Raw genomic sequence first — 14464 nt, 5'->3', positions numbered from 1 at the left:
CTCACTCTCCTTCCTCCTTCGAAACTCAGGTTCGGCTTTGACTTGGTGTGCCAGTGCACTGGTGCCAGGAGTGAGCATGGAGTCAGGTCCCCATGTGTTCGGTGTGTGTTCTGTGCTGTGCCAGCCCAAACAGTTTCTCAGAGTGTTCCTCTGGTCTTTCTTCTAGCCAACTGCCCCCTCCAAGTCATTCTGAGTCAGTAGTAAAGGACTTCTGGGGCCCTGGATCTGGATGGTACTGAGAAACCCTGCATGCTGCCAGGACTAAGACTGGGGCCAGGCCGGGTGAGGCTGGGGAGCTCAGAACTGCTCTGTCGGGGGTGTGTAGACTGAGAAGCCGGTTGTGCTTCCAAAACCCCTTCAGAAATCAAAGGCCCTTTCTGCGCCTGCATGGGGGTTGGGCAGGGGGGGGCCACTCACACAGCTCTAAAAGCCTCGTTTGGGGGAGGGAGCAGTTGGTTCCCATTTTCTTTGCTCGTTTTAAAGAGGAGATCAGGCCTTTATGGCTAATCTTTTACTGAAACCAGCAGCTTAAGTTTTTAACATTTTTATCTCAAAAGAAAACACATACACACTAGTTATTTCCTACCTGAGGGTTTTCCATAAAGATAATAATTAATAATAATAATAATAATTCTCAGTCTTTGTAGAAACTTTGTAAACACTAGTCCCAAGTCCTTTGGGCCAGGAAGTATTTTGTCTTCTAAATTCCATTGCCATCAGAGCTTATAGAGTTCTTAGAGGCAAATCAGTAAAGTTAAGCAATCCACCCCCAAACCAACGCGTTTCTCCTTCTCATACACACCCTGTTCTCAGAAATGGAGAGAGGAAAGAAGAATGCTTCTCTTATCCTTTGCCCCAGGCTGGAGCTGCTGGGGCTTTAAATATGTCTGTGTAGGAGGATGGGGATGGGGGCCTTCTGACTACTAGCCACCCATCCATCCATCCATCTATCCATCCATCCATCCAGCATTTCAATTTACTCATTCAATAAATATTTATTGAGTTAACGTACTGTGTGCTGGGCACTCCGTAAAGGGGTATAATCCCCTCCATCCCTTTAGTGGCTTCTCCCAGGTCTCTCAGTGTGTTTGGCATTCATACCCTCTTCTCTTTAACAGGGGTGACAGTTAAAGTTGTAAGGGCTGGTATGGACAGAAGGAAGGAGAGTGACTGGGGTAGTGGGTGAGGGGAGGCACGGAGGAGCTGTATTTTCTTAAATCATTCAAGGTGCACTTTGCTGCTCTCATTGTCAAGGCTTTCTCTACATTTAGATCTAAGAGGAGGTAAGGATGGAACTTACGGGTGACTGGCAGACTGCCCTGGGCCCAAGACTCTACCTTGGGTACAAGTGATGATTCTAGAGCAGAGTGTTTCAACCTCTAACACAGAAACTGAATCCTGGACTGGCTAATGAGGGGCCCTGCCAGCTGCTGGCTCTGAAGTTGGCTTTGGCTCTGAGCTAGATCTGTGGAAGTTGAGGCCCAGGCTCCTCGCTCAGCAGCTTGTATTGATCTCTCAGCCTCTTTTGTCTCCTCCTCCCCAGTGGAAGCCTCTCCCCCTCTCCCCCTCTGCCTCTCAGCGTCTTCCGCTTTCCTTCTCTGCTTCTAATAAATTGAAATCTCCGAGAGAGCTGCCAAGGCTCCGGTAGTTCTACAAAACTGTCCTTCCTCTTCCTGCATTTGCCCAGTCAAGGGTATCTTTGCCTGAGGTGGGAGTGATGCTGTTAGTCCTGTGATATGATTGCATAGCAACACAGAGCGGTTCCGAGAGGGGAGGAGGAGCAGGAGAAGGAGGGCAGGGAGGTGGGAGAGACAGAGGGAGAGTGTGCATACAGCAGCTGTCAGCATCCCTGTCTCAGGGACTTCTTTGCTGATTCACACAGGCAACCCAGCCCTGGCCGCCCAGCTCCCGGTTGTCGCCTGCTCCTCAGACCTGCTGGAATCAGAAGGTAGGCCACAGAGAAATGATTTCAAGCCTCACCCTTTTTCAGCCCACTGAGGGGAAATGACTGAGGGAGGGGAAGCTCCAGAGGTACTCTGTGTGCGCCCGTGTGTGTGTGTGTGTGTGTGTGTGTGTGTGTGTGTGTGTGTGTGTGTATGCACCTGCCTGCCTGCCTGCCACCTGCTTGTGCCTTTAGGGGAAAACTTGCATTTAAAAAAATGCCCACAATGAAGTAGCCACCGCCTGGATTTATAGAAGGAAAAAAAAAAAGATGCCCAGGAATAGAAACTCCATCCAATTTGAGCAACTATGGTCTAAAAATGAATAAGAGGAAGGTCCACAGTTTGCTGCTTTGAGAGTAGAGGGGTATTTATTTATTTACATGTTTGTTTATTTATTTATGTCTGTTCTCAATGACAGGCTTTTTGTCCATGGATGGATTTCCTGGAGGGAGGGAAGGGAAGGGGTGTGGAAAGCATTAGCTGAAAAGGGAGGAGAGAGGAAACGCGGGACCTTGGAGCAGGTTTCCTGAACAAATGAGTGTCTGGCCAGCAGACAGGACACAGGAGCACTTCCTTGGAGCAAACCGGGCTCTGACCTAGGAGCCTGGGGTTGAAGGTGCATCCTAATCTCTGCATTTACTTCCTGGCTCAATCCGGCTTCCCCCGTTGCAGTTTTCCTCTGATTGCTTCCCTTGATTTCCTTTCTACCCGCTGTAACCAGGAGGCTCCTCTCCATTCTTGAGAGCAGAGCTTGGAGAGCTTTGAAATGGGGATCACCTCTTCTGGCATCAAACACCCTGTTCCTTTTTCTCTCTTCAGCTTTCCCCAGCATCAGGCCCAATGCCCCAGCCTGGTAAGTGGGCCTGACACTGTGTGGGTAGTTAAGGCTTATCTTGCCTTCGGTAGGCAGGGAGAGCCAGGCCTCAGAGGTGTTGGGTCCAAGCAGGTAGCTGGGCAGGGCCAGGCTGGGGTGGAGTGGGGTAGAGAAGGAGGAAGGGCAGCAGCAGCAGCTGCCTGGAAAAGAACATACTTTTCTCATGTTTTCTTTTTGATTGTTCAAAAGAACAAAAGCCTTTAAAAAAAATCTCTCTGCCTCATTCACCTTAGCATCTGACTTTTCCAAAGGAATCCTTGTTTCTAGATTAAAGGCCCTCAGGTAAATCACCTTTTAAAAGGCCCTGTGGGAGCCACAAACCTCAGGAGATTTCCCCTCTGGGATTTGGATGGGGAGATAGTTCCAGAGGACCCTGGGATCTTCTAAGGAACCCCTCCCGCCAAAAGGCAGTGCTGCCAGTGGAACTGATAAGTGTCCTGTCCCTGAAAGAAGTCGGATCCCCTCTTTTCCTGGGTGGACTGGCCTCGGCTCTGCAGTCCTGTCTACTGCAAACCAGTGCTGGGCGATGAAGGCACTTAGGGCTCCTCTTCCCTTGAGGCTTGTCCCACAGGAATTCGGCCCTGAGTTCCAGGCCAGAGCACTCCTCAGCTCTGCAATCACCCAAAGGAAGGGAGCACGGCTTGAAGCAGCAAACTTAGCAAAGGCCCAAGAGCCAGCTACAGAGGGCACATCTGGGATGCAGCACTTCTAACCAAAGATACTCAGAAGTTTCTCATGTTAAATCTGCCAAAATGTGAGATAGGATGGGCTCTCACTAATGAAGCCTAAGAAGATAGCCTTCTACAATGGCCAGGAGCACTCACTCAAAGGAAACCCACTCTGTGGAAGTTAAACTAGGAAACTACATTCCACTCTTTAAAAAGATTCTAAACATCCATCAGCAACTGAAAGAGCAAGTGAGATAAATCCTTCTAGGATGACATTTACCAAACCAATATTCCACAGAACACTGTTAAGAAAGAATGTTAATAGATTCTGTTTTAAAATAAGGAGTGGTGGTGGTGTGTTGCACGTGGCGGGGGACGTTTTCTTTCTTTTTTTTTTTAAATTCTATTTTATCTTTTATACAGCACGTTCTTATTAGTTATCTGTTTTATACATATTAGTGTATACATGTCAATCCCAATCTCCCAATTCATCACGCCACCATCACCCCACCCCCCACCCCACTTTCCCCTCTTGGTGTCCATCCGTTTGTTCTCTACATCTGTGTCTCAATTTCTGCCCCACAAACCGGTTCATCTGTACCATTTTTCTAGGTTCCACATATATGCGTTAATATACGATATTTATTTTTCTCTTTCTGACTTACTTCACTTTGTATGACAGTCTCTAGATCCATCCACATCTCTACAAATGACCCAATTTCGTTCCTTTTTATGGCCGAGTAATATTCCATTGTATATATGTGCCACATCTTCATTATCCACTCATCGGTCTATGGGCATTTAGGTTGCTTCCATGACCTGGCTATTGTAAAGAGTGCTACAATGAACATTGGGGTGCATGTGTCTTTTTGAATTATGGTTTTCTCAGGGTATATGCCCAGCAGGGGATTGCTGGGTCATATGGTAGCTCTATTTTTAGTTTTTTAAGAAACCTCCATACTGTTCTCCATAGTGGCTGCATCAATTTACATTCCCACCAATGGTGCAGGAGGGTTCCCTTTTCTCCACACCATCTCCAGCATTTATTGTTTGTAGGTTTTTTGATGATGGCCATTCTGACTGGTGTGAGGTGATGCCTCAATGTGGATTTGATTTACATTTCTCTAATGATTAGTGATGTGGAGCATCCTTTCATGTGTTTGTTGACAATCTGTATATCTTCTTTGGAGAAATGTCTATTTAGGTCTTCTGCCCATTTTTGGATTAGGTTGTTTGTTTTTTTGATATTGAGCTGCATGAGCTGCTTGCACATTTTGGAGATTAATCATTTGTCTGTTGATTCATTTGCAAATATTTTCTCCCATTCTGAGGGTTGTCTTTTCATTTTGTTTGTAGCTTTCTTTGCTTTGTAAGAGCTTTTAAGTTTCATTAGGTCCCATTTGTTTATTTTTGTTTTTATTTCCGTTACTCTAGGAGGTGGACCAAAAAAGATCTTGCTGTGATTTATGTCAAAGAGTGTTCTTCCTATGTTTTCCTCTAAGAGTTTTATAGTGTCTGGTCTTTCATTTAGGTCTCTAATCCATTTTGAGTTTATTTTTGTGTATGGTGTTAGGGAGTGTTCTAATTTTATTCTTTTACATGTAGCTGTCCAGTTTTCCCAGCACCACTTATTGAAGAGGCTGTCTTTTCTCCATTGTATATGCTTGCCTCCTTTGTCATAGATTAGTTGACCATAGGTGCATTGGTTTATCTCTGGGCTTTCTATCCTGTTCCATTTATCTATATTTCTGTTTTGGTGCTGGTACCATACTGTCTTGATTACTGTAGCTTTGTAGTATAGTCTGAAGTCAGGGAGTCTGATGCCTCCAGCTCCAGTTTTTTCCCTCAAGACTGCTTTGGCTATTCAGGGTCTTTTGTGTTTCCATACAAATTTTAAGATTTTTTGTTCTAGTTCTGTAAAAAATGCCACTGGTAATTTGATAAGGATTGCATTGAATCTGTAGATTGCTTTGGGTAGTATAGTCATTTTCACAATATTGATTCTTCCAATCCAAGAACATGGTATATCTCTCCAACTGTTTGTGTCATCTTTGATTTCTTTTATCAGTGTCTTATAGTTTTCTGAGTACAGGTCTTTTGCCTCCTTAGGTAGGTTTATTCCTAGGTATTTTATTCTTTTTGTTGCAGTGGTGAATGGGATTGTTTCCTTAATTTCCCTTTCTGATCTTTCATTGTTAGTGTATAGGAATGCAAGAGATTTCTGTGCATTAATTTTGTATTCTGCAACTTTACCAAATTCATTGATTAGCTCTAGTAGTTTTCTGGTGGCATCTTTAGGATTCTCTATGTAGAGTGTCATGTCATCTGCAAACTGTGACACTTTTTCTTCTTCTTTTCCAATTTGTATTCCTTTTATTTCTTTTTCTTCTCTGATTGCTGTGGCTAGGACTTCCAAAACTATGTTGAATAATACTGGTGAGAGTGGACATCCTTATCTTGTTCCTGATCTTAGAGGAAATGCTTTCAATTTTTCACCATTGAGAATAATGTTTGCTGTGGGTTTGTCATATATGACCTTTATTATGTTGAGGTAGTTTCCCTCTATGCCCACTTTCTGGAGAGTTTTATCATACATGTATGTTGAATTTTGTCAAAAGCTTTTTCTGCATCTATTGAGATGATCATATGGTTTTTATTCTTCAGTTTGTTAATATGGTGTATCACATTGATTTGTGTATGTTGAAGAATCCTTCAACCCCTGGGATTAATCCCACTTGGTCATGGTGTATGATCCTTTTAATGTGTTGTTGGATTCTGTTTGCTAGTATTTTGTTGAGGATTTTACATCAATATTCATCAGTGATATTTGTCTGTAATTTTCTTTTTTTGTAGTATCTTTGGTTTTGGTATCAGGGTGATGGTGGCCTCATAGAATGAGTTTGGTAGTGTTCCTTCCACTGCAATTGTTTGGAACAGTTTGAGAGGGATGGGTGTTAGCTCTTCTCTCAATGTTTGATAGATTTCACCTGTGAAGCCATCTGGTCTTGGACTTTTGTTTGTTGGAAGATTTTTTTTTTTTTTTTTTTTTTTTTTGCGGTACACGGACCTCTCACTATTGGGGCCTCTCCCGTCACGGAGCACAGGCTCCGGACGCGCAGGCTCAGCGGCCATGGCTCATGGGCCCAGCCGCTCCGCGGCATGTGGGACCCTCCCGGACCGGGGCACGAACCCGCGTCCCCTGCATCGGCAGGCGGACTCTCAACCACTGCGCCACCAGGGAAGCCCTAGAATTTTTTTTTTTTTTTTTTTTTTTTTTTGCTGTACGCGGGCCTCTCACTGTTGTGGCCTCTCCCGTTGCGGAGCACAGGCTCCGGACGCGCAGGCTCAGCAGCCATGGCTCACGGGCCTAGCCACTCCGCGGCATGTGGGATCTTCCCGGACCAGGAAGATTTTTAATTGCAGTTTCAATTTCAGTGCTTCTGATTGGTCTGTTTATATATATATTTAAAATTTTATTTATTTATTTTTGGCTGCATTGGGTCTTCATTGCAGTGCATGGGCTTCTCATTGCGGTGGCTTGTCTTGTTGTGGAGGACAGGCTCTAGGCACACAGGCTTCAGTAGTTGTGGCACGTGGGCTCAGTAGTTGTGGCTTGCGGGCTCTAGAGCACAGGTTCAGTAGTTGTAGCACACGAACTTAGTTGCTCTGTGTCATGTGGGACCTTCCCAGACCAGGGCTTAAACCTGTGTCCCCTGCATTGGCTGGCAGATTCTTAACCACTGTGCCACCAGGGAGGCCCCTGGTCTGTTTATATTTTCCATTTCTTCCTGGTTCACTCTCGGAAGGTTGTGCTTTTCTAAGAATTTGTCCATTTCTTTCAGGTTGTCCATTTTATTGGCATAGAGTTGCTTGTAGTAATCTCTGATGACCGTTTTTATTTCTGACATGCCTGTTGTAACTTCTCCTTTTTCATTTCTAATTTTATTGATTTGAATCTTCTCCCTTTTTTTCTTGATAAGTCTGGCTAAAGGTTTATCAATTTTCTTTACCTTGTCAAAGAACCAGCTTTTAGTTTTATTTATCTTTGCTATTGTTGTCTTTGTTTCTATTTCATTTATTTCTGATCTGATCTTTATGATTTCTTTCCTTCTACTAACTTTGGGTTTTTTCGTTCTTCTTTCTCTAGTTCCTTTAGGTGTAAGGTTAGTTTGTTAGAGATTTTTCTTGTTTCTTGAGGTAGGCTTGTATTGCTATAAACTTCCCTCTTAGAACTGCTTTTGCTGCATCCCATAGGTTTTGGATCGTTGTGTTTTCGTTGTCATTTGTCTCTAGGTACTTTTTGATTTCCTCTTTGATTTCTTCAGTGATCTCTTCATTATTTAGTAATGTATTGTTTAACCTCCATATGTTTGTGTTTTTTATGTTTCTTTCCCTGTAATTGATTTCTAATCTTATAGCGTTGTGGCCGGAAAAGATGTTTGATATGATTTCAATTTTCTTAAATTTACCGAGGCTTGATTTGTGACCCAAGTTGTGATCTATCCTGGAGAATGTTCCGTATGCACTTGAGAAGAAAGTGTAATCTGCTGTTTTTGGATGGAATGTCCTGTAAATATCAATTAAATCTATCTGGTCTATTGTGTCATTTAAATCTTCTGTTTCCTTATTTATTTTCATTTTGGTTGATCTGTCCATTGGTGTAAGTGAGGTGTTAAAGTCCCCCACTATTACTGTGTTACTGTCAATTTCCTCTTTTATAGCTGTTAGCAGTTGCCTTATGTATTGAGGTGCTCTTATGTTGGGTGCATATATATTTATAATTGTTATATCTTCTTCTTGGATTGATCCCTTGATCATTACATAGTGTTCTTCCTTGTCTCTTGTAACATCCTTTATTTTAAAGTCTATTTTATCTGATATGAGTATTGCTACTCCAGCTTTCTTTTGACTTCCATTTGCATGGAATATCTTTTTCCATCCCCTCACTTTCAGTCTGTATGTGTCCCTAGGTCTGAAGTGGGTCTCTTGTAGACAGCATATAGGTGGGTCTTGTTTTTGTATCCATTCAGTGAGCCTGTGTCTTTTGGATGGAGCATTTAATCCATTCATGTTTAAGGTAATTATCAATATGTATGTTCCTATTACCAGTTTCTTAATTGTTATGGGTTTGTTTTTGTAGGTCCTTTTCTTCTCCTGTGTTTCCCACTTAGAGAAGTTCCTTTAACTTTTGTTGTAGAGCTGGTTTAGTTGTGCTGAATTCTCTTAGCTTTTGCTTGTCTGTAAAGGTTTTAATTTCTCCATCAAATCTGAATGAGACCCTTTCTGGGTAGAGTAATCTTGGTTGCAGGTTTTCCCTTTTCATCACTTTAAATATGTCCTGCCACTCCCTTCTAGCTTGTAGAGTTTCTGCTGAGAAATCAGCTGGTAACCTTATGGGAGTTCCCTTGTATGTTGTCATTTTTCCCTTGTTGCTTTCAGTAATTTTTCTTTGCCTTTAATTTTTATCAATTTGATTACTATGTGTCTCGGCATGTTTCTCCTTGGGTTTATCCTGCATGGGACTCGCTGTGCTTCCTGGACTTGAGTGACTATTTCCTTTCCCATCTTAGGGAAGTTTTCGACTATAATCTCTTCAAATATTTTCTCTGGTCCTTTCTCTCTCTCTTCTCCTTCTGGGGCCCCTGTAACGCGAATGTTGTTGCATTTAATGTAGTCCCAGAGGTCTCTTAGGCTGTCTTCATTTCTTTTCATTCTTTTTTCTTTATTCTGTTCTGTGGCAGTGAATTCCACAATTCTGTCTTCCAGGTCACTTATCCATTCTTCTGCCTCAGTTATTCTGCTATTGATTCCTTCTAGTGTATTCTTTTCTTTTTTTTTTTTTTTTGAGGTATGCGAGCCTCTCACTGTTGTGGCCTCTCCCATTGCGGAGCACAGGCTCCGGACGCGCAGGCTCAGCGGCCATGTCTCACGGGCCCAGCCATTCTGCGGCATGTGGGATCTTCCCAGACCAGGGCACGAAGCCGTGTCCCCTGCATCAGCAGGCAGACTCTCAACCACTGCGCCACCAGGGAAGCCCCTTCCAGTGTATTTTTCATGTCAGTTATTGTATTGTTCATCTCTGTTTGTTTGTTCTTTAATTCTTCTAGGTGTTTGTTCTTTAATTCTTCTAGGTCTTTTTTAAACATTTCTTGCATCTTCTCGATCTTTGCCTGCATTCTTTTTCAAGATCCTGGATCATCTTCACTATCATTATTCTGAATTCTTTTTCTGGAAGGTTGCCTATCTCCACTGCATTTAGTTGTTTTTCTGGGGTTTTATCTTGTTCCTTCATCTGGTACAAAGTCCTCTGTCTTTTCATTTTGTTTATCTTTCTGTGAACATGGTTTTCCTTCCACAGCTGCAGAACTGTAGTTCTTCTTACTTCTGCTGTCTCAGGGGGCCGTTTTCTATGGTCCAATAATTTTTTGAAAATGCTTCATAACTGAATTATCCTCTTGAAGAGTCATAATATATATAAATGTGTTAAAGGCTCTGAGAAGTACTGCTGTAATCTATTTAATTCTGTTTGTTTGTTTGTTTTGTGGTATGCTGGCCTCTCACTGTTGTGGCCTCTCCCCTTGCGGAGCACAGGCTCCAGACACGCAGGCTCAGTGGCCATGGCTCACGGGCCCAACCGCTCCATGGCATGTGGGATCTTCCTGGACCGGGGCACGAACCCGCATCCCCTGCATCGGCAGGTGGACTCTCAACCACTGTGCCACCAGGGAAGCCCTGTTTAATTCTGTTTAACCCAATATATCCCAAACAGATTTGACCAGGGAACTCTTTTCTACATGGAAAAAATTTTTGTATCTTGCACACACAGTTTTAGAAATTGCTGCCCAAAAAAATTCCTGGAAGAAATTAACATATGGAAAAAAACTTTAAAGTAATCTAATCCAGCACCACATTTTTAAGTGTGAAAAAACGAGAGGTTAATGAAATTGTTCTTTCTGAGTATTTGAGAGAATGGAACCCTTATCTCCTAATTCTTAGTCCCCCTGTGCCCATTTGCTGCTCCTCTAGCAGGTTCCCTCCTGTTAAATTAGTCCCAGGAAGATGAAGCAGGTTGAAGGAATAATCCTGTCATTTTGAGTGAGATGTTTGTGTCTTATACATTTCTTTAGTTATTTTGTTATATCTGAAAATTCTGAATTTCCCTTTCAGCCTTGGATTTTTTGCATTCTTTTAAACAATATGCTATGAAAATTTTTAGACATTCAAAGGGGTATAAAGAATAATATAATGAAAATCAGGATATCCACCATCCAGCTTAAGAAAAAACATCTCCAGTAGACTTGAAACCCTCTATCCTTCTGTGATCAAACTTCCTCCTTTCCTCCCTCCAAAGTAACCACTCTCTGGATTTGGCATTTATTATTCTCATGCATCTATTTATACTTTTACTATATATGTATGGGTCTTTAAGCAGCATATGCCACTGCTTTATGTGTTTTTAAAATGTATATCAATGGTATGTATTCTTTTCCAATTTGTTTTTTCCTATTCAATGTTATATTTGTGAAATTCATCCACATTGTGATATGTGACTCTAGTTCATTCATTTTTCACTATTGTATAGCATTCCATTTAATGAATGTGCCATGATTTATTTATCCATTCTGTAGTTGATGGACATTTAGGCTGTTTCCAGTTTCTGGCTCACAGTTAGGGCTACTGTGATCATTCCTGTGTAGATATTCTTATGTGACTATTGCTATTGGGTATATATCTAGGAGGGAATTGCCCCATTGCAGGGTATGAGAATTTTTCACTTTGGGGAGATATTGTCAGATTGCTCTCCAAAATGGTTTACAACTTATACCCCCACCAGCAGTGTATAAAGGTTTTAGATGTATTGCATTAATTGGTTCTTTCTTTTTCCCTTTCTAATTCCTATATCTTTTATTTCATTTGGTTTTCTTTTTTCTTTTTTTTATTGGAGTATATTTGATTGATAATGTTGTGTTAGTTTCAGGTGTACAGCATAGTGATTATGTTATAAACACACACACACACACACATACATATTCTTTTTCATATTCTTTTCCATTATGGTTTATTACAAGATGTTGAGTATAGTTCCCTATGCTATACGGTAGGTCCTTGTTGTTTATCTATTTTATATATAGTAGTGTGTATATGTTAATCCCAAACTCCTAGTTTATCCCTCCTCCCCCCTTTCCCCTTTAGTAACCATAAGTTTGTTTATTAATTGGTTCTTATAATACAATTCTCCTCATGAGGATGCATCTCTGATCTTTCTTCCCACTGGAAAAGAAATTGTATTTCTCAAAATTACTTGACATCTACCTTCTCAGGAACACATTTCATTGTTTCCATTTGTAAATGAAGGGGTTGGCCTAAGTAAGCTCTAAGGTCCCTACCAGCTTCACAATCTGTGTTCCCTGTGTTATTCATTAGTGAGAGCATCTGAAGCAGAACCTTGGTTTTTGGCTACATTGCAGGAATTATTTTAGGAACACATAACAAGGTTTGGTACAAATGAAATGTGTGTCTCGTCTCTTAGTGCCATGCTGTCAGGTAGAAAGGCAGTGCTGTGAGAGGGAGGGCCATCATGCAATGTCACCTTGGACTGGAGAGAGGAAACTGTAGCTCATAAGAAGGGGTCTTCTTTTCACTTCCCTGTTCTTTCCCGAGCCTCTCATGATTTAGAAGTCTTCCTTATTTATTTTCTTCCAAGAATAATAAATGATTGTTGTAAAAATTATATATATATATATAAAATATATGTACACACACACAAAGTGTATAAAGTCAAAATGAGGGTCCCCTTCATACAACTCTCCAGAAGCAATGTCGCTGAACAGTTTTTTGTTTTTGTTTTTTGTTTTTTGCGGTACTCGAGCCTCTCACTGTTGTGGCCTCTCCTGTTGTGGAGCACAGGCTCCGGACACACAGGCCCAGCAGCCACGGCTCACGGGTGCAGCCACTCTGCGGCATGTGGGATCCTCCCGGACCGGGGCACAAGCCTGCGTCCCCTGCATCGGCAGGTGGACTCTGAACCACTGCGCCACCAGGGAAGCCCATGCTGAACGGTTTTGTGTATCCTTGTAGGCTTTCTTTCTGTGCATACACAGAAAGAAGGTTTTTTACAAAACTGGAGTTATACCAGACATGTTCATTCTGACACTTTTTTTTTAACCTAAAATATATATCTTCAGCATCTGTTCAAATTAGTGAGTACAGATCTACCTCTTTCTTTTTAACAGCTACATAATATTCCATGGCATGAGTGGCTGCAATAATAGAAAAGATTTCAGTACTTACTAGATGTCAGAAACTATGAATTAACTCCTTACAACAAGGCTATGAAGTACGTCTTTTCATTATCCCCTTTTTTACAGATGCAGGGACTGAAGCATGAAGTCAGGGAGCTTGTCCAAACCTGTGCTGTTAGGTCTTGGAGCCAGGATGCAAACTCTAGTGTTGTGGCTCAGAGCCCACACTCTACACTGCTATGCGGTGCCGCCTCTCCGATACTTAACCAGTCCCTTGTTGATGGAGATTTGAGTCAATTGCAGTTTTGCTATTGCAAACAATACTGTAGCAGACACCCTCGTCCACTTCTGCAAGTACTTCTGTAGGGTAGGTTCCTAAACTTCTCCAGTTTATAGGTGGAAAGAGCTTATTCATTTGTTCAAAAAGCATTTACTGAGCTCTAAGGCACTGGGAAAGGTCTTAGGTCAGACTGGGAGAGTTGACTAGCATTTTACCTCCCAGATGTCCTTGGAAGGTCATTTAAATGCTCTGTAGGATTTGCCAGCTGGCTGATACCCCAGACCCACTGCATCCTGTCCATTCTTAATTGCTTGTGTCTTTGCCTGGGTAGTGGCATGTCTGAGTCAGCCCTTGGGCTCCCACCTGGTGGCCCATAGCCAAGAATCTTCCCTACTTACTAAGTGTCAGTGACCACAGTGCCTCAGAGCCTGGGTTCTAGAATTTACAGATGCAGAATAGTGTAGCAGTGAAGAACTTGTATTCTGAGACACACTAGCCTGGATGTAAATCCCAGTTCCTCACCTCAGAGTAACGATATCACTTTGAACAAGTTACTTACTGCCTATGTGCCTCCGTGTTCTTACCTGCACAATGCAGACAACAGTAGTAACTACTTCATAGGATTGTCCTGAGGATTCAATGCTTGATGTATGTAGACTGATTAGTTAATATATGTAAAACATGGAATACAGTAAATTTTAACTGTTATTATTTATTTGACTGTGGAAAAGCTGCTACACCTACCTTTCCATAAAACAGTTGAAGATGTCCATGGCACTTTGGTGAGGAGTGGGGAGGGAGGGAGAGAATAGCCGTTAAATAGCTAATATACTCACACAGCTCCAAATTCAAAAGGTACAAAAAGATATTCAGTAAAAACTATATCTCCTATTGGTGACATGGGGCTTTTGTGGGTGTGAGTAATTATTCTATTTCTCAACCCAAGCCATGATTATATGGGGATTTACTTTGTAATAATTCAATATATTTTACACATATGTTTTATGCACTTTTTTGTAAGTTATATTTCTCAGTTTTAGAAAGAGAGAAAATAAGGAAAAATCCCAAAGGAATGGAAGGAATTCTCCCACCTCTGTCTAGTAGCCACTTGATGCCATTCTCCAAAGGCAATCAATGTTAACGGGTTCTTTTCTATACTTCCAAAGATATTTTATTGCATATATAAGCACATATTTTCCTTTTTTAAAAACTAATGTAAACTAACCACTTTATTTTTTATTCTTGTTTCCTTTTTACTTAAAAATATATCTTAAGAGATCATTCTATATTGGCACATAAATAGTTCTTAATTCTGTTTTTAACAGCTGTATAGAATTCCATTGTATGGATACACAATTATTTATTTAACAAGTCCTTAGTAATGGACAATTAGGTTGTTTGCAGTTTTTTTGCCATTTCAAGCCTTGCTTCAAATGCTAATGTTCTGTATACATCAT

The 14464-nt window shown here is 41.6% G+C and overlaps 1 protein-coding gene across 3 annotated transcripts in view; it reads left to right on the top strand.

Moving 5' to 3' along the window:
* The first annotated feature begins 1627 nt into the window (after positions 1-1627).
* The window catches only part of DRP2 (dystrophin related protein 2), a 49397-nt gene continuing 36560 nt past the window's right edge, over positions 1628-14464 (top strand). For 2 of the 3 annotated variants that reach the window (XM_067722316.1, XM_067722314.1), the window contains exon 1: positions 1715-1948. The gene's annotated coding sequence lies outside the window, so the exon portion shown is untranslated. The other variant, XM_067722315.1, reaches the window with a different exon arrangement.

Source organism: Pseudorca crassidens, chromosome X, assembly GCF_039906515.1.
Source record: "Pseudorca crassidens isolate mPseCra1 chromosome X, mPseCra1.hap1, whole genome shotgun sequence".
NCBI classification, from domain to species: domain Eukaryota; kingdom Metazoa; phylum Chordata; class Mammalia; order Artiodactyla; family Delphinidae; genus Pseudorca; species Pseudorca crassidens.
This window is presented reverse-complemented; position numbering and strand designations above follow the sequence as displayed.